The sequence below is a fragment of the Mustela lutreola genome, chromosome 5 (genome assembly GCF_030435805.1).
Source record: "Mustela lutreola isolate mMusLut2 chromosome 5, mMusLut2.pri, whole genome shotgun sequence".
NCBI lineage: Eukaryota > Metazoa > Chordata > Mammalia > Carnivora > Mustelidae > Mustela > Mustela lutreola.
Window position 1 is genome coordinate 75,987,375 of NC_081294.1, and position 19,839 is coordinate 76,007,213.

Here is a 19,839-nt window from a genome sequence, read left to right on the forward strand (position 1 = left end):
CCCCAGGGAGGAAGCTTTAAAGCAATTTCACATGCACACTGCACTATCACCATCTTATGGGGGAGGGAACAAGAACAGCCTCTGCAAGTGTTAAACATGGATCAGAGTTAACTCCCTTCCCTCTCTCGCCCTAGAACCTTCAACCCACAAACTGGAAACAGTATTATTCTCCCCTCTGAACTTTAGAATTTCAGGGCTGGAACAGTTTACAGAGAGGACTGAGGTTCTGGGGGAAAGGGACTTGCTATCTACCACAAAGCTAGTCAGTAGCAGAATTAAGTGAGAAGGCTGGTGAGAAGAATTTTTGGAGTAAGTTACATTAAGACAATATGTATTCTCTAACCGAACTGACCATGATTAATGGCTGAAGATTCTCAAATTCACAAAGAGGCTTCAAATGAAATGAAGCTGCATGAGCTGACTTCTTACATAATGAGTCTTCAAAGAAATTATATCAACTATCAGTCTCAGAGCCTTGAAACTTCAGCCTTTAAAGCTGACTGTGGATTTAACTGCCAAACTTTCCAAAGTTTCCTTTCTGCTCTGTCACCACTCAAAGACTTCTCAGGGGAAGGCCTGTGCAGGTAGGTCAAGGGGTAGACATGGGCAAATCTGTGCAGACAGCATTTGTGGTTCATGATCGCCCCCACCAAGACAGACCATAATACCCACGATGATGATGAACAAACAACAGTTCTCTCAGTGTATCCCTTTTTCCTTCTTCTCCTGCCCTCATCACACACCAGAAGCAATTCTATAATCACTACTTCCAGCTAAATCCACCCTCTTCCTCTCCCCTCCTCCCTCCCAAACATGACTCATTTACCCCACTCCCTAGGAGTGAATACATGCATCTTCTAAGTCCTAAGAATGGCAAGAAAAAAAATAAGAGAATTGAGCAGGAATGGTTATTTTGTCAGGATAGACTAGTACTTGCTATGGCAATAAGCAATACCCAGTCTCCCAGGGCTGGGCCTGGGAGTGGCAGGAGGTGGAATGGGGGGTGGGGGGTGGGGGCGGCGGTGAGGTCTGCTCTGCATAATTACTCAAGGACCCAAGATATTGAGGCTCTGCCATCTTGTAGTTATATCATCTAGAATACACAACCATTTCAGTTACTAAGGCAAGGACAGAAGGAGCTGAAAAGTCTCACACCAGCAGTTAAATGCTTTGGCCTGAAAGTGACATACACACCAATTCTGCTCACAACTTCTGGCCAGAAATATTCCTATGTGCCCACCTAAATGCAAGAAATGGGAAAATACAACCCGGTAGTGTGCCTAGAAGAAGAGAATCAGATATAGGTGAACACCAGAAGTCTCTACTACAAAGGATCTGAAGTTATTGGTATCTTGATTCAGACAAGTCAGTTCATAGCCTTTACAGGGGATCATGAAGGGCTTTACAATACCTCATGATTATCATTCTTCATTTTATAAGAGAAAATGATTATCAATCATTACCTGAGTATCATTCTATCATTTTTCATTTTCTAAAATTCTAGGAATGACAGGTTTGCTGTTCAGTCCTTAAGCCTTGACTTTTGTCATGAATGTTTGTTCCATGTGACTCCTGCTCTGGTGCTCATAGGACCATCAATTAATGGACCAAAAGCATTCCCTTACAGCTTCTTCCTAAGATAATGAAAAAGCTTCTTTCTACACTGCTATTCCTTTTTGTCCTACCTTCTTGGCACAGCAACATCATAGTCACAGACTCCTAAAAATGGTCAAGAAAAAGATAACTAAAAATAAAATTCGCTATCCTCGAATCTGGGTCAGAAAGCTGGAAGAAGATGACCAACAACTATGTGTTTTTAATTATCTACACTATATGTTTTAAAGATCTTGTACTTTTAAAAAAACAAAGCAAAGCTCACCACTCGACCTTCCCAAGGTGGCCCTTCTACTCCAGTTGAGACAGTCATTTATTTTTTCCACAACATATGGTCACTGCAGTCTCTGGGCCTTTGCCCTTCATCTCTTCCTCTGGTCTGGAAAGCAACCAGTTTTGATCCATAATTTCCTTCATCCAAGACTCACCTTCCCTACAGAGCCTTTGCTTGGCAGGCCTGACTCACACTGTGTCTCCAGTCCTTGGGCCCGCTCAGCATGTACATGTACACAAAGACATCTATTCCTGATGCCCACCCACCCCTTCTCCATTTCTATGCACAGTACGATGCTTCCAGGCTGCCAGCCTGTCCCCAACAAAACTGGGAGCACCTCAGCCATATACTCAGGCCCTTACATCTCGACTCTCACTGAGTGACCAGCACAGGGCCATATCTACTTGATGAGTAAAGGTAAGTTTACTGACTTTCTATCAGCTAGATAAAAACCAACCTTAAGAATTTACCCAAATTCCTCAAATCATTATATATAACAGGAATGAGGGGTGCCTGGGTGGCTCAGTCAATTAAGTGGCTCCTTCATTCAGGTCATGATCTCAGGGTCCTGGGATGAAGCCCAGAGCTGGACTCTCTGCAGCGGGGAGTTGCTTCTCCCTCACCCTCTGCCTCTCTCTCTCTCTCAAATAAATAATTAAAAAGATGATAGATAGATAGATAGATAGATAGATATAAAAACAGGATTGAGAATCCCTTTGTCCTATGAATCTTGCCAGAGTGAAGAAAGTGAATATTAATAACCAAGAAAATATGTATTATTTATTCAAGAAAAACAAGAAAATATGTATTATTTATTCATCTTCTCGTGAGTTCACATACAGCATCTGTTTCCTCACAAATTTCCAAACAGGATCACACGGGCATCTTACTGGCTCACATCCATAACAGGATAGCCAGCCTACCTACTGCAACTGACATTGTTAATCACTGTACCAAGTCTGTCACTGTGTGATTTAACTGTTTTATCTTGGATAATCAACATAACAACGCTAGGAGAAAACTCTCTGCTGCTTTTCTTTTCTTTCTTATTAACATACAATGTATTATTTGCTTCAGGGGTCCAGGTCTGTGAATCATCAGTCTTTTTTTTTTCTTTTACAGATTTTTGTTTTAAAGATTTTATTTATTTATTTGACAGACAGAGATCACAAGTAGGCAGAGAGGCAGGCAGAGAGAGAGAGGAGGAAGCAGGCTCCCTGCTGAGTCCCGATGTGGGACTCCATCCCAGGACCCTGAGATCATGACCTGAGCCGAAGGCAGCCGCTTAACCCACTGAGCCACCCAGGCGCCCGTGAATCATCAGTCTTAACACAATTCACAGCACTCACCATAGCACATACCCTCCCCAATGTCCATCACCCAGCCACCATAGCTCTCCCCCCACACGCCCAAGCAGCCCTCAGTTTGTTTCCTGAGATTAAGAGTCTTTTACAATGTGTCTCCCTCCTTATCCCATCTTGTTTCATTTTTTCCCTCCCTACCCGCCATGACCCCCTATCCTGCCTCTAAAATTCTTCATATCAGAGAGATCATATGCTAATTGTCTTTCCCTGACTGACTTATTTCACTCAACATAACACCCTCTAATTCCATTCATGTTGTTGCAAATGGCAAGATTTCGTTTTCTGAAGGCTGCATACTATTCCTGTGTGTGTGTGTGTGTACACACCACATCTTCTTTATCCATTCATCTGTTGATGGACATCTAGGTTCTTTTCTAACCATACACAGGCATAGAGTGCATGGTTGGACCTTCATGGAATATATGACAGCCCCTTTCTGGCTCAATTTCCCAATCAACAGAATGACAACTATGCTCCTACACTGTGCAGATCTTGTCTTATGAAATGAGACAGGGCCCTAAACAAGACTCTCTCCTGATGTAAGGGCAGTAGAGAAGAATAGCATCCTATGCAGTTCACACTTAGGAAAGTCTTCCAGAAAATCTTGCAGAGCAGAGAAAGGAGACAGATCATTTTCAGCTTTCCCAAAGCCTTCCAGATTTATCCTGAAGGCCTTCAGGTGGCTTCATCAGACACCTTCAGAACAGCACCAGGGGAAGTGTCCCCACTCCTCTAAAAGTATAGGACATTTGTCCTTGAAATCCAACCACCCAGTTGTGAGGAAGCTCAAGACACAAGGAGAAGCCACATCAAAGTGTTTTGGCCTTAGCTAAACCCCAGCTGACAGTCACTGTCAACAGGAAAGGAGGAGAAGAGGAGTGTCTCTGTGTCCCACCCACGCTTGCAGGTGGTGTGGGGGGTAGTCAAGGATTTATGGCCCAAGGCTGCCCACCAAAGTGAATACCAGCTCTCCACTTTCTCTGTCAGCCTGGACCAGGCAACCTACTCTGACCCTTTTACCTTTGTATACTAAGAGGAAGGATTGGCCACGGTCAATGGCCTTCAGTGAGCCTACCTCCACAACACAGAACCAAAATGTGACCAGAACCAGAACCAGACCAGACCAGAACCAGTGATCTCACATAAAGTGGTAGCCCATGTCACCTACTTCAGAAGCTAGAACAAAATAGGTTGAGGGCCTTTGAATGTTGGAAAATTTCCTTGCAAGTCCATCAAGAAGATTCACATAAGAAAGTTGTATACATTAGTTGACCAAGAAAAACCATGTTGTTAGAAAGGAAGGCATGGGGGCAGTGGCTGGCTCAGTAAAGCATGCGACTCTTGATCTCAGAGTTAGAAGTTCAATTCCCACTTTGGAAAACCCTCTAAAATTTTGAAAGAGAAAAGAAAGGAAGGCCCTAGAGAAAAATAGCCCAAATGTCTTTTCACCATTAATTAATTAATTAATTAATTCCAAATAGCATCAGCATTCATGATTACTCAAAACTACATAATAATTCATCAAGTAGATATACAATATTTTTACTAATCATTTCTGTAGTTAGATGTTTAGATTGCATCAGTTTTCCATATTATAAATGCACTGTAATAAAATGACATTGTGATAAAACTTTGATTGTATTTTGGATTATTTCTTTATGACAGTTCCTAAAAGTGGATATGTCAGGTCAAAGGTTAGAAACATTTTTACTGTGCCTGATATTTTATAAATCAATTATTAATTCTTTAGTATCTTTTGGCTCTAGGGTATTGGAATTCTACTAGTAAGAAATGGAATCCCCTTCTGTTTAAACATTTTTTAAGGCAGACAGATGAGTAAAAAATAGCCAGGTGGGGGGTGCCTGGGTGGCTCAGTGGGTTAAGCGGGGGGTGCCTGGGTAGCTCAGTGGGTTAAGCCTCTGCCTTCAGCTCAGGTCATGATCTCAGGGTCCTGAGATCGAGTCCCACATCGTGCTCTCTGCTCAGCGGGGAGCCTGCTTCCTCCTCTCTCTCTCTCTGCCTGCCTCTCTGCCTACTTGTGATCTCTGTCTGTCAAATAAATAAAATCTTAAAAAAAAAAAAAAAAGAAAGAAATAGCCAGGTGGTGGGTATTAAGGAGGGCACGTATTGCATGGAGCACTGGGTGTGGTGCAAAAACAATGAATACTATTATGCTGAAAAGAAATTTAAAAATTAAAAAAAAAAAATAGTCAAGAAAGCACACTCTGGAATAGGACTGCCTGGGTTCAAATCCCAGTCCTATCACTTGTTTGCTCTGTAAACATAAACAAGTTACGGAATCCTTCTGAGACAATGTACATAGAGCATTGGATCTGGCACAAAGTAAAAGCTCAAAAATGCTAATCACTCTTGTTGTCTTTAGATTAGTAAAAAGAAGATGAATCCTAATTCAAAAAGCCAAGAATTATCCTCAAATAACAGAGTAAGAATACACAAAAAACAAATGACAAAAAAATATTTTTACCTAGATTATAAGTAAGCAGGTTCATTTACTGTGAATACTATCTACATCATTGTGGTTATTACATATAAATAAAAATAAATACCACCTTAATGAGTGCTTATTCTCTTTAAAAGCTTGGGGCACCTGGGTGGCTCAGTGGGTTAAAGCCTCTGCCTTCAGTTCAGGTCATGATCCCAGGGTCCTGGGATCGAGCCCCACATCGCATCCCACATCGAGCCCCACCTCGAGCCCCACAACAGTCTCTCTGCTCAGCAGGGAGCCTGCTTCCTCCTCTTTCTCTCTGCCTGCTTCTCTGCCTACTTGTGATCTCTCTCTCTGTCAAATAAATAAAATCTTTAAAAAAAAAAAAAGCTTTACATACACTGTTCCATTTAAGACTCACAACAACTCTGTATGGTGGTAATAATAATAACAACAGCTAATACTTTCCAATTGCTTACTATGCATGATTCTAGGTAATAACATTAATCCTTATACACTTGTGAAAAGGGACTTCTCATTTTACTATTATTCTCATTTTACAGACAATGTAATCTAGGCACGCAATGGTTAAATAACCTGTCCAAAGTTATAGAGTTAATAAGGTAGATATCATTGTGCCCATTTTATAGATAAGAAAACTAAGGCTTACAATAATTACCTATAAAAGTAAGTAACTAGGCCAGGCTTTGAACCAATATTTATCAGACCCTCAAGTCACAAGCTCTTACTTTACCACTCTGCTCCCTTTTATATGGATTTACTTGTACAGAGAATGCCCTGCACAAGAGAACAAATGTTTAAGGCTGGCTTCCCTCATTCCTGCCTTCTTTTGCCTTCAGCTATGGCAAACTGAGAATGGTCTCATTTGAACATTGCCTCTGAGAATATAATTGGGAAGACAACCCTCATGCAAAAACCCATACAATGAAACCTGTCCTTTAAGTGGATTCTTCCCCTCTCCTGACACAACATCTGCTGCATCCCTGAGAGTTTCTTTTTTTTTTTTTTTTAAGATTTTATTTATTTATTTGACAGACAGAGATCACAAGTAGGCAGAGAGGCAGGAAGAGAGAGAAGAAGGCAGAGAGAAAGGAAGCAGGCTCCCCAAGGAGCAGAGAGCCGATGCGGGGCTCAATCCCAGGACTCTGGGATCATGACCTGAGCCGAAGGCAGAGGCCCCAACCCACTGAGCCATCCAGGCACCCCTCCCTGAGAGTTTCTAATGTCTACCTTTCAGATATTTGGCAATTCCTAGTGATGTACTTTTGGCAAAGCTGCTTCAAAATATTTCTGTTGGGGTGCCTGGGAGGCTCAGTCATTGAACGTCCTTTGGCTTAGGTCATGATCCCAGGGTCCCAGCCCACATTGGGCTCCCTGCTCAGTGGGGAATCTGCTTCTCCCTCTCCCTCTCCCCCTCTCCACTTCTGTTCCCTCTCTCACTATCTCTGTCAAATAATTAATTAATTAATCATCTAATTAGCTAATTAGCTGATTGACTAATTTATTTTTGGAGTGGGTCTAGAGAGGTCTCCTGTTTCCCTCTGCCTCAGAGAACCCTCAAAATTCTCACCACTGGGAGAAATAAAGCTGCTTCAAAAACCTTTCAAAACACCTGGAAAATACATTTGCAGAGGGGCTGAATCCACAGGAAGAAAGCTGGATTAAAGTCCAAACTCTTGAATGAACTAATTGTTTAATCATGAACAGATTATTTCCCTTCCCTGTGCCTCAGTTTCCACTTCTGTAATGAGAAGTTGGATTAGCTGGTTTTCCAGGGCCAGTAGAGCTCTGATTCAAGGAAGAAGACAACAGTGAGTTTGGAGTCTATAGCAGTGAAATCCCAGGAGGGCAAGAGTTGTACTAAAGCCCAAAGCTCAGAACAGATTTGCAACCATTAAACAAGACCTGCCAGGGTTGGATTAACTTCCACAGTAGGGGAAGTGCCCTGGGATTCGGATTTAAGAATGTGAGTCCTTTGAGAAATTATTTTATGTGGAGTTGAAGGATTCGGTAGAGTGAGAAATGTAGGCAGTGGTAAAGGAATAAATCCTGTTCACCTTTGCAGAGCAGAGCAAAGCAGCATCCAAATCCTTTTCCCATTTTTTCCCCCTATGCTAAAGACAGGAGCAAAGACAGGATCCTGCTGCCACCTTGTGGCACACTGGGCAGTTGAGAAAGAAGGGTTTACTTGATCTGGGTCCCCCAGTCTAAATGCCCCTCAGGAAAGCACATCCTCCTCCTCCAGTACAATTACACAGAGCTTGATAACTCACAAAACACTTTCAACCCTATTATCTCATTTCATTCTCTCAACAACTATGTGGTGGGAAGGAGGTAAAGCTCCATTTTACGACAGAAGAAATTACATCACTTGCCTACAGTCACACAGTCACTAACAGGTAGTCAGAATTTGCACCCACATCTCCTGACTCTAAATCAGGTGATTTGTTGAATCCATTGTGCAGGGTGGAGATGAAACAGGTTTAGGTATGCTCTCTCTAGGATTAGGAAATGAGAGAAGGAGGCTTACAAAGAGGAAAGCTCAATTTCTTCCCCAGACAAAACTGGCCAAAGACCATAATTAGGTTGCATGTCTATAGAAAAAGGTAGCACATTCTTGGCTAACATCCTAGGTAGCACATTCTTGGCTAACATCTCTAGGCCTCTCCAGCTGCTCTGCCTTCCTTGGCTCCCCAGACCAGACCAGCCATGGGGGCTCGAGATTTATTTATAGCTAAAGGCTGAACACCAAATGGATCCCAGTCAAGGGAGCCACAAGACCCAGAAATCCACAAAAACTACTTCTTCAAGTGTTGTTCTGTTCCTGCATTAGAGATCATAATATTGGTGGCTCAGTTCAATTTTTTTTTTTAAGTTGTACAGGGAAGTGCAACTGGCTCACCCCATAATCGTGTCATGCTCACTGAAACCTGAAGGGCAAAGCTGGGGTTGTAAGGTTCAACTGGCTTATAGGTGTAGCCTCAAATTAATCTGAGACTTCCCAGTTTCTCCAAGGCAACCGTAACTTCTTTGATATAGAATTGCAAAGCCCAGTGCCACAACTTCCCACCACCATAAGTATTCTTTTAGTTTCACTCATTCATTCACTAAGTGAGTAGACCACATTTACTAAATGAAAAGGACATTTTCATGAAAAAGACAATCAAACCCTTTGATTAAGACTTTGTTGCCTAGTGGTGAAAAGAAGGAAAGAACATAATTACAAATGCATGTAAATATTAAGTGTGTGAGGAGTGCCTGACTCAGTCAGTTAATTGTCTGACTCTTGGTTTTGGCCAAGGTCACGTCATGATCCCTTGGGTCCTAGGATCAAGCCTGGCGTCCAGCTCCACCACTCACTGGGGAGTCCTCTTGAAAATTATGTCCACTTGCCTCTCCCTCACCTCATTCAAATAAATGAATCTTTAAAAAAAATAATAAAAGATTTTTGTGAGAGTCAAGTGATATAAATATATGCAAAGCACCTGGCTTTGTGCCTGACATACAGTAAAGACTTAATACACAGCCACTGATATTCCTTATCTCTGTGCTTTTTATATTTCCTTTGCCAGACATTACCTTCACCTTCTCAAGCTCTTTTACCTGTTTCTCCTTCAGAGCCATCACAAAAGTCTCTTTTCTTGAGTGCCACAGGTTATGTCAGTTGTTTCCCAGTGAGTGCTCAGAACTTTTGTACACATCTCCTTTACTGTATTTATGTGACACCAATTTGTGTTTGTTTGTAAGTCTGTCTTTCAGGTCTGAGAGACTCCAGAGGACAGAAGCTAGGTCTTACTCATTCTGCCCTAGCACCTAACATAGTATATGACTCAGTACCTGAAATTACTTTTGAACAAAAATTTCTATTTAAGTTGAACCTTAAGTCACCAAATAGCAATTAAAGTATATCTTTGGATGGCCTTTTGAATGTGAATACTAACTTATTAATGTTGTACATGAAAAATGGGGCACCTTGGTGGCTCAGTTGGTTGAACAACTGCTTTCAGCTCAGGTCATGATGCTGGAGTCCCAGGATCGAGTCCTGCATCCGGCTCCCTGCTCTGCTTCTCCCTCTGACCCTCTCTCCTCTCATGCTCTCTCTCTCTCTCTCTCTCTCTCTCTCAAGTAAATAAATAAAATATTTTTTTTAAATGTTGTACATGAAATTATTGGAACTCACAAGGAATGATTATCAAGGATTAACCCCTAATATGAACTGACTAGACCAAAACGGGTCAAAATTTCATTACAGGAGGCTGGGGATGGATGCATGGGTAAATGAAAGGATCCTGGAACCCAGGTGGAAGCTCAGGAAATGGGTACAGGACTTCCTTGGGTAGCCAGGGACACTTTGGGAGTATTCAGTGGGGAAGTGAAAGGAATCACATTAAGAGTGGATAAGAGAGGCTCTCTTCTTCCCTTTGTTCAATAGACAGCCACATCTTCTGGTGCAATGCCAGCCACATACCTGAGACACAGTGGTGGAGGTTGCAGTAAAGGGATTTGACTGTACTGGGCACCAGGGCTAGTTTTAACTCTGGCAAATTGGGTACTGTCACCATCAATGGCCCATTCACTGTCATCAGCTGCATGGTCTACATGTTCCAGGATGATTCCATCCACATAAAATTCAAAGGCACAGTCAAGGCTGAGAACAGGAAACCTGTCATCAATGGAAAGCCCATCCTGATCTTCTAGGAGCAAGATCCCACCAACATCAAATGGGGTGATGCTCATCCCAAGTATGTTGTGGAGTCCACTGGGGTCTTCACCACCATGGAGAAGATGGGACTCACTTGAAGGATGGGGCTAGGAGCGTTATCATTTTTGCCCCTTCTGCTGGTGCCTCCATGTCTGTGATGGGCATGAACCATGAGAAGTAAGACAGCTCCCTCAAGATTATCAGCAATGCCTCACCAACTGCTTGGCCCCTCTGGCCAAGGTCATTCAGGAAAACTCTGGCACCATGGAGGAACTCATAACCACAGTCCAAGTTATCAAAGTCACCCAGAAGACCATAGATTGTCCCTCTGGGAAGCTGTATGATGTCTGAGGAACTGCCCGGAACATCATTCCTGCTTCTACTGGTGCAGCTAAGCCTGGAGCAAAGGTCATCTCTGAACTGGGAAGTTCACTGGTATGGCCTTCCGTGTCCCACCCTAACCTTGTTATCATGGATCTGACCTGCCACCTAGATGAAGCTGCCAGATACAATGACATCAAGAAGGTGGTGAAGCAAGGATTGGAGTGCCCCCTTAAGGGCACCTTGGGCTACACAGAGGACCAGGTTGTCTCCTACAACTTTAACATGCTTCCACTTTTGATGCTGGAGCTGGCATTACTCTCAATGATTACTCTGTCATGCTCATTTCCTGGTATGACAATGAATTTCACTACAGCAACCAGGCGGTAGACCTTATGGTCCACATGGTCTCCAAGGAGTAAGAGCCCCCCAGACCACCAGACTCAGTGAGAACAGGAAGAAGAGAGAGGCCCTCAGCTTCTGGGGAGTTCTTGCTCCAGTCTGTTCCCTAACACACCGAGAATCTCCCAGCATCTACCCAGTTTCTATTCCAGACATCCTGAAGAAGGGGAGGGGTTTGAAGTATCCTACCTTGTCATGTACCATCAATAAAATATACTGCACCCAGAAAAAAAAAAAAAGTGGATAAGAGAGATTTAAGGATGGAAAAAAAGGAAGATAAAAGACAAACATCACAATTTTTCCATTTCCTTAATGGTAATATAACCTATCATATAGGTAATATAACCTATCATATAGGCGGTCATCATGTACTCTAAAAGGGTCAGTCTAGTTTAGAGATTTATGCCTGCTCATGATGAAACCATTCTTTACCTGCTGAGAAGCAATTTTATCTTTCATCACAACAGAAAAAGAGGTCTCCAGATCCTTTTAAGGTGCCATTATTCCTTCAAATATTTTTCTGGTATCACTGCCCTTCCCCAGCTCCAATTACATGATACTGTCCCACAGCTTACTGATGCTCTATTCATTGTTTTGCTTTGCTTTTTTTTTTTTCAGTCTTTTTTCTTTGTGTTTTATTTTGGAAAGCTTCTATTGTTATGCCTTCAACTGTCCAATCTGTTCTTCTACTGTGTCTAATCTATTAATTCCATCCAACATATTTCTCATCTCAAATATTTTTAATTCCTACATTTGGGTCTTTTTTTAATATCTTCTATTTTTCCTCCTTATTATGCTCATCTTTTCTTCTACCTCTTTAGCAACTGAAGTATATTTATAATAGCTGTTTTATTATCTTTGTCTACTAATTCTATGCTCTCATCTCTGGATTCTGTTTCTATTAATGGAATTTTATCCATGTTATGAATATATGATCTTTTTTTTTTTTTTTTTTTTTTTTTTTTTTTTTAAAGATTTTTTATTTATTTATTTGACAGAGAGAAATCACAAGTAGATGGAGAGGCAGGCAGAGAGAGAGAGGGAAGCAGGCTCCCTGCTGAGCAGAGAGCCCGATGCGGGACTCGATCCCAGGACCCTGAGATCATGACCTGAGCCGAAGGCAGCGGCTTAACCCACTGAGCCACCCAGGCGCCCTGAATATATGATCTTGTTTCTTTGCATGCCCTACAATTTTTCATTAGAAGTCAGACATTATACTATTCCCCTTCCTTTAAAGATCACACTTGTGTGCTGTGAAGTACGTAAGCCTGACGATTCACAGACCTGTACCCCAGGGGCAAATAATGCGTTACTTATTAATAAAAAAAAAAAAGAGAGATCACACTTGTGTGATACCTGTTGTCCAATATCTATAACATTGTTTTATATTTCTTGTTGGGTTTTTGTTCATTTAAGGTGAGAAGTATATTTTCATCCTGAAACTCTGTCATGGCTGGAATTGGAAGGCTTTGCAACCCTAAATAAATTGATGCATTAATCATCAATGACTACTAACATCACAATAAATTAGATAATCAGAAATCATGTGCCTCCTGATGATACATCATTTATGAAGTGGCTTTGCAAAAAAAAAAAAAGGATGTATCAAATTTGACTCTGATCAAGTCTGTAAATGTAACTACCAATTCATAGGACATACAGAGGACAGAGGAACATATTAAAACTACACCACAATGATACAAGCAAAAAAATCAAAATTGCAGGAAACTCTGTAGAATAAACAACCAGTTTTCTTCAACAATTTAAATTACAAGAAAACTTAAAAGGTGGAAAGAAAGCTATAGGTCAAAGAGACTTAAGATATATCAATGTATTGTAATGTATGGACCTTATGCAGCTCTTGATTCAAGCAAATAAACTCTAAGAAAAATTTGGGACATTTATGAAACAACTGGAAATTCATATTCAAACCGAACAAGCTAGTTGATGGTATTACAGAATCACTTTTAATTTTAGGAGCAATAATGGTATTCTTATTTTTTTTATTATTTTCTCTTCTAGAGAAACATTCTGGCATATTTAGAGATGAAATAATATGATGTTTAATAAGACTGGTTGCATATAAGTAATCATAGAAGCTGATACATACATTTGAAATTTTCTATTATAAAAGAATTTTAAAAGTATTCAAGAGCTATAAAATTAAGGGATGAACTTTAAATTTGGCTCTGACATCATCCTGCTCTGTACCTACGGACTACTTACTTCTCTCTAGGCTTCAGCTCTCTTTATAAAATATGACCTATAAAAGCCATCCCAATATACTTTCCATTATATCCACTTATGATCTATGTGATAGGGTAAAGTTATTCAATCTTTTTAAGCTTCAGTTTCCTTATCTTTTTTTTTAAGATTTTATTTATTTGACAGAGAGAGAAATCACAAGTAGGCAGAGAGGCAGGCAGAGAGAGGGAGAAGCAGGCTCCCCATGAGCAGAGAGCCCGATGCGGGGCTCAATACGGGGTTCGATCCCAGGACCCTGAGATCATGACCCGAGCTGAAGGCAGAGGCTTAATCCACTGGGTCAACCCAGGCACCCCAGTTTCCTTATCTTTAAAAGGCAACGAAAGTAGTAGCAAATTTTTAGGGTTACTATGTGGGTTATTAGGTAATGTACATTAAAGCCCTCATCATAGTGCCTGGTACAAAGAAAGCACTCAGTAATTATCATTTATTTATTATTATTATTATTATTACCATTACTACTATTACTATCTATTATTAATCTTGCTGCATCTAAGAGATACTACTGATTAAATCCTGTACATTTGTTTAAATTACTCTATATTTTATTCTCTTATCCCTTTCTTCTCCATATCTTCTTTCTCAAAGTTCTCCTCTAAAATTCTATGGAAAAATGTGCCCAATGGCACAAGCCAGGAGAGAAGCTTGGCTCTCCTTCCCAGGGAGAGTCACCGCCATGGGTCTGGAAAAACGGAGGTGCCACTTTCATCATATTCAGAATATAGTACGCAGCTGCTCTTCTGGTATGCCACACATCCTGAGGTTGCTCCCAAGGGCTAAAAACAGAGCTCAGACCATCAGCCCATTGCAGCCAAGATCATTCTTTTTCAAGGTGGCCCCATTGCAAATAAAATGGGCACTTTATATGTACCCCTTTTCTAACTAAGAGTTGGTCTTCCCTCTCAGTCTGTGGCCTACTTGAGGACAAGGACTGTGTCTTGTTTATCTTTAGAGCTTATGCTCCTAGAAAAGTATCTGGGACAGAGCAGGTACTCAGTTCTTCCTGCATGAAGAAATTACTTGTCTATTCTTCTGTTTTATTTGGAGTGGGGTGACAACGGGAAAGGAAGATGGATAGACATGCAGAAAACCAATACTGGATGGATCTAACAGTCTTTATCAGGGAATACAAACTTGTTCCCAACTTCCAATTCATTTCTTCTCTTTATTTCCCACTACTCATCTTTTCAAAACTTTCCTCCACTCCCATGAACTACTTATAGTTCCCAAATACATGCCAAATATTCTTCTTTCTGAGCATGTGTTCAAATTATTCTCTCCATCTATTAATATCCCTCCCCCAACCCCCTTACCTTCACTCTTAACATGTACATCCTTCAAGACTTGGTTTCAGCATCCCCTCTTCCATGAAGCTTTTCTCAAACACTATAGCTGAAAGGTACACTTCTTCACTTCCTTTAACACTTCACATTTAGGGCGCCTGGGTGGCTCAGTTGATTGAGCAACTGCCTTCAGCTCAGGCCATGATCCTGGAGTCCCAGGATTTGAGTCCCACATATGACTCCCTGCTCAGCAGGGGATCTGCTTCTCCCTCTGACCTTCCCCCTCTCATGCTCCCTCTCTCTCATTTTCTCTCTCTCTCAAATAAATAAATAAAATCTTTAAAAACAAAACCACTTTACATTTAGCTTGAGGGATGCATAATATTCTCTCATATGCTGTGCTTGGTTGTACAGGTTTTGCAACTTTTACAAAGTTGAGGGCAAGGATATTTGAATTTCTTTGGCACCCAAAATAGTGCTTTATATACACCAGGCATCTAATGAGTGTGCAATTATTGGCTAAACCTTGCAGAATAAGAAGTATAATCATTCAACCAAATTTAAAATAGAACATAAGTAAGCCTTTAAAAGTGTGTTTTAGGGGCGCCTGGGTGGCTCAGTGGGTTAGGCATCTGCCTTTGGCTTGGGTAACGGTCTCAGGGTCCTGGGATTGAGCCCCGCATCGGGCTCCCTGCTCAGCGGGGAGCCTGCTTCCCCCTCTATCTCTGCCGGCTGTTCTGCTTACTTGTGACCTCTCTCTGTGTCAAATAAATAAATAAAATCTTTTTTAAAAATAAAAATAAAAAATAAAAGTGTGTTTTACCTGTAAGATTTTTTCCCTTAAAAAGTTAACATATTGTTTTGAAGTTTTGCTATTATTTTTTTTTATTAGACAATATCTCCTACTCCTAGAAACCTAAGGAAAAACTTCCATGAGGCATATATGTTTTTTAATAAAAAGAAATCAAGAGAAAAATTAACAATACTAAAAAACAATAATTTGACATTTTCTTCAAATTTCAGGGTAAGACAGACTGGGGTACTTAAAAAAAAAAAAAAGAAAGAAAGAAAAGAAAAACAAGATCAAGAATCACTAGACAATTGGGGGTGCCTGGGTGGCTCAGTGGGTTAAAGCCTCTGTCTTCAGCTCAGGTCATGATCCCAGGGCCCTGGGATCAAGACCCACATCGGGCTCTCTTCTCAGCAGGGAGCCTATTTCCTCCTCTCTCTGACTGCCTCTCTGCCTACTTGTAATCTCTGTCTGTCAAATAAATAAATAAAATCTTTTAAAATTTAAAAAAAAATCACTAGGGGCGCCTGGGTGGCTCAGTGGGTTAAAGCCTCTGCCTTCTGCTCAGGTCATGATCTCAGGGTCCTGGGATCGAGCCCCGCATCGGGCTCTCTGCTCAGCAGGGAGCCTGCTTCCTCCTCTCTCTCTCTGCCTGCCTCTCTGCCTCCTTGTGATCTCTGTCTGTCAAATAAATAAATAAAATCTTTAAAAAAAAAAAAAATAAAAAAATAAAAAAATAAAAAAATAAAAAAATAAAAAATAAAAAAAATCACTAGACAACTGTATAATCTTTTTCCAAATATCCCCCCAACTACTTCTCAGAAGACTTATAGGACACAAAGGAGAGGGAAGTGTTGAGAGACCATAAAATAGTAAATAACTTCAGGCTACTATACTTAGTAAAGGTAAGGGTGAGGAGAGAAGTAAATCTCATTTCTCAAAATTAAAGATGAGCTGAGGTTTCCTTGCTGCTTGGATAACTGCCTCATTTTTTCTTCTAGATGATACACACTAGCACTGTCATTGTATATTTACCACTTTGTGGCCCTTTCCTCTTCTTCATCAATCTTCTAGATCAAAGATTGAGATATATAAACCAATGACATCTCCCACCACCCACCACCCCATCCCCAGCAAACAAGTTCAATGTGGCCTTACCCATGCCACTTCTTAAAATTTATCATATTTTATTGCTGGAATGCACTTAGATCATCTAGTGCAACTTTTCCATTTTACCCATGAGGCGTAAAGTCTAGAGTGAATTATTTGTTCCAGGTCACCCAGCTAGTGTCAATCCCCATAAAAGAATTTCCTTAATACCCAGTTCTCAACATTACACCCAACAAATGTCTGGGCACACAGACCCATTAACAAATATTTTCTTGGGGCACCTGGGTGGCTCAGTCAGTTAAGTATCTACCTTCAGCTTGGGTCATGATCCCAGGGTGCTGGGATCAAGCCCCACATCGGGTTCCCTGCTCAGCGGGAGGCCGGCTTCTCCCTCTCCCTCTCCCCCTGCCTATGTTTCCTCTCTCACTGTGTCTCTCTGTCAAATAAGTAAATAAAATCTTTAAAATATAAATATTTTTTCTTGAAGTGTAATGAATTTCTTCTTCTTTGACAGAACTTCCTGGTCACTCTGCAGAATGTGGAAGGAAGAGGTTAAAGTGCTCTTCTGAATGCTATGGTTTACAAGGCAGTGTGGTGTGGTCTCTGGAGTAGGCTTCTTGGTTCTGATCTGGGCTCTGCCACTGCCCATCTGTATGACCTTGAGGAAATTGCTTTACATTTCTTAGACTCAGCTTCCTCATTCTTTTTTTTTTTTAATTTTTTATTTTTTATAAACATATATTTTTATCCCCAGGGGTACAGGTCTGTGAATCGCCAGGTTTACACACTTCACAGCACTCACCATAGCACATACCCTCCCCAATGTCCATAACCCCACCCTCTTCTCCCAAACCCCCTCCCCCCCAGCTTCCTCATTCTTAAAATGAAGGTAATCACAGAAACCACCTCAAAGGTTGTTTATTCAGTAACACTAATTCAACACTTGCTCTTAAGCAGGTGTGCCATGTTAGATGCTGGGGATACAACAACAGACAAGAAATAAAAGAGCGTACCCCAAGGAGCTAATATTCTATTAGGATTAAAGGATATACCCAAAAAAAATGTCCGGTACAAAGTCTGGCACCTGAGAAATGTTCCAGAAATGCTACTTGTTGTTATCATTATTATTAAAAATGTATTGTAATATACACATTTAAAAAGCAAATCAGCAAATAAATCTTACAAACTGAAAGCTCCAAGCAAGATTTGAGGGTATAAAACAGCTCACATGGCAGCATTTCACAAGGACAGATAGTATCACCATGGCAATATTTTTCTGAGTTCTTTAAGAACACTTGCTGGATGCTGTGGAAGGTTTAGGCATGGTCTGTTGAAAACACTGTGTAAACAGCATCATATAAAGAGTGGGGAAATACTCTCCAGTTTATGTCCAAAAAAGATATCTTCCTCTATAGAATCATTTGATAGAATTTAGTGTACAAAATCTTAAATTAAGAAACACAAATTACGGGATAATTACTTGTATTACAATGCAAGTCATCTTTTCTTTGCAGTGTCCAGCTTTCCTAACATATTAAAAAAGTGATGTACCACATGATGAACAGGCACATGAGAAGATACTCAACACACATTCTTAGTGATTAGGGAAATACAAATCAAAACCAAAACGAGGTACCACTTCACACCTACTAGGGTGGCAAATAATTTTTTATATGGAAAATAACAAGGTTAGAGAGCAGATGGAGAAATTGGAACCCTCATATATTGCTAAAGGCACATAAAATAGCTGAATCTTTGTGGAAAACAGTTTGGCAGTTCTTCAAATGCTAAACACAGAATTACCGTACAAGGCTGCAATTCTGCTTCCAGATATAAACCAAAAGGAACTGAAAACAGGTACTTCAACAAGTGAGATGTACATGTATGATCATGGCAACACTATTCACAGTAGCCAAAGGTGGAAACATCCATTAATGGGTGGCCTGATGTCCATTAATAGGTGAATGATAAAGAAGATGTGTTATATACATATAACATAGTATTATCCAGCCATAAAAAGAAATGGATTACTAATATATGCTACAACATGGATAGATCTCCAATATGTTATACTAAGAAGCCAGATACAAAAGGTCACACATACTGTAAGAGTGCATTTATATGAACTACGTAGAACAGATGAATGCACAGACAAAGAAAGCCGATGGGTGGAGGCCAGGAACTATGGGGAGAGCAGAATAGGGAGAAATTGATTAATAGATGAACTATTTCACTTTGGAGTGACAGAAATGTTTTAGAACTAGATAGAGATGTAGGTGTACAACACTGTGAATGTACTAAATGCCCCTGCATTGTTCACTTTATAACAGTTTTATAACCAACATTAAAATAAAAATAAAAAGGTTAGTTTTAGGTTACATGAAATTAATCTCAGCAAGTTTTTTTTTTTAAGATACTTTCCACATGTCTTATAAACATATAAAAGTATATTGGGGACCTAGGTGGCTCAGTCAACTGACTCGTGATTTCAGCTCAGGTCATGATCTCAGAGTCATAAGATTGAGACCCGCAACCGGTTCCATATCCAATGTGGAGCCTACTTAAGATGATCTCTCTTTCCCTCTGCCCCTGCTTACTCTCACTCTCTTTAAGAATAAAATAAAAAATAAAAGTTTTTAAAAAGCATAAGAAAAATATTATAAGTGATTAACTGTCTCAGAAACCCATGTAAATAGGGTGTCTAGTTATTCACAGTGAAGGAAGGAACAGACTGTTCTTACTAAAATCCTGGCTTCTTTCTGTTAAAGAATAATTTTTTAAGGTCAAACAATGACTGTCATATAGATATAAAATGAACATAGGTCAAAGGTTTTTACTTAACTCATTAATTTAAGACAGAGCCAGTAAGCGTTAAAAACTGGTTCAAGAGGCAAGGAGAAATACTGAAGTGTGTTTGTTAACAGAGAGAAAACTAGCTTCTTGGGCTGGAGGCTATGGGGTGACCAACTTCATCTCCACAGGACAAAATTTGATGGCTTTTCTATAATCAAGAATAGTCTGCATTACTCTTAGTTTTCTACAGCTTGACAGAGTTTTCAGCAGCTCAAACATAATGAAAGTTAAACCAGATAACTTGGAAGGATGCACTAGTCAATGCCTAGCTTTCTAAAAGATACCCAGTGATTTTTTTTTTTCTCCACCAGATTTCACAATTTTTCCTGACATTCTTCTGGCATTCAGGGTAATTCCCTACCTTAGCAAATGACTTCTGTTTCTTGGAATTCAG

The 19,839-nt window shown here is 40.4% G+C and overlaps 1 protein-coding gene and 1 pseudogene across 5 annotated transcripts in view; one reads left to right on the forward strand and one right to left on the reverse strand.

Annotated features, from left to right (window-relative positions):
• KLHL3 (kelch like family member 3) overlaps positions 1–19,839 on the reverse strand; it is a 312,385-nt gene that overhangs the window by 240,375 nt on the left and 52,171 nt on the right. The gene's annotated exons all lie outside the window — the stretch shown is intronic.
• Positions 361–11,132, forward strand: LOC131831144 (glyceraldehyde-3-phosphate dehydrogenase-like; annotated as a pseudogene).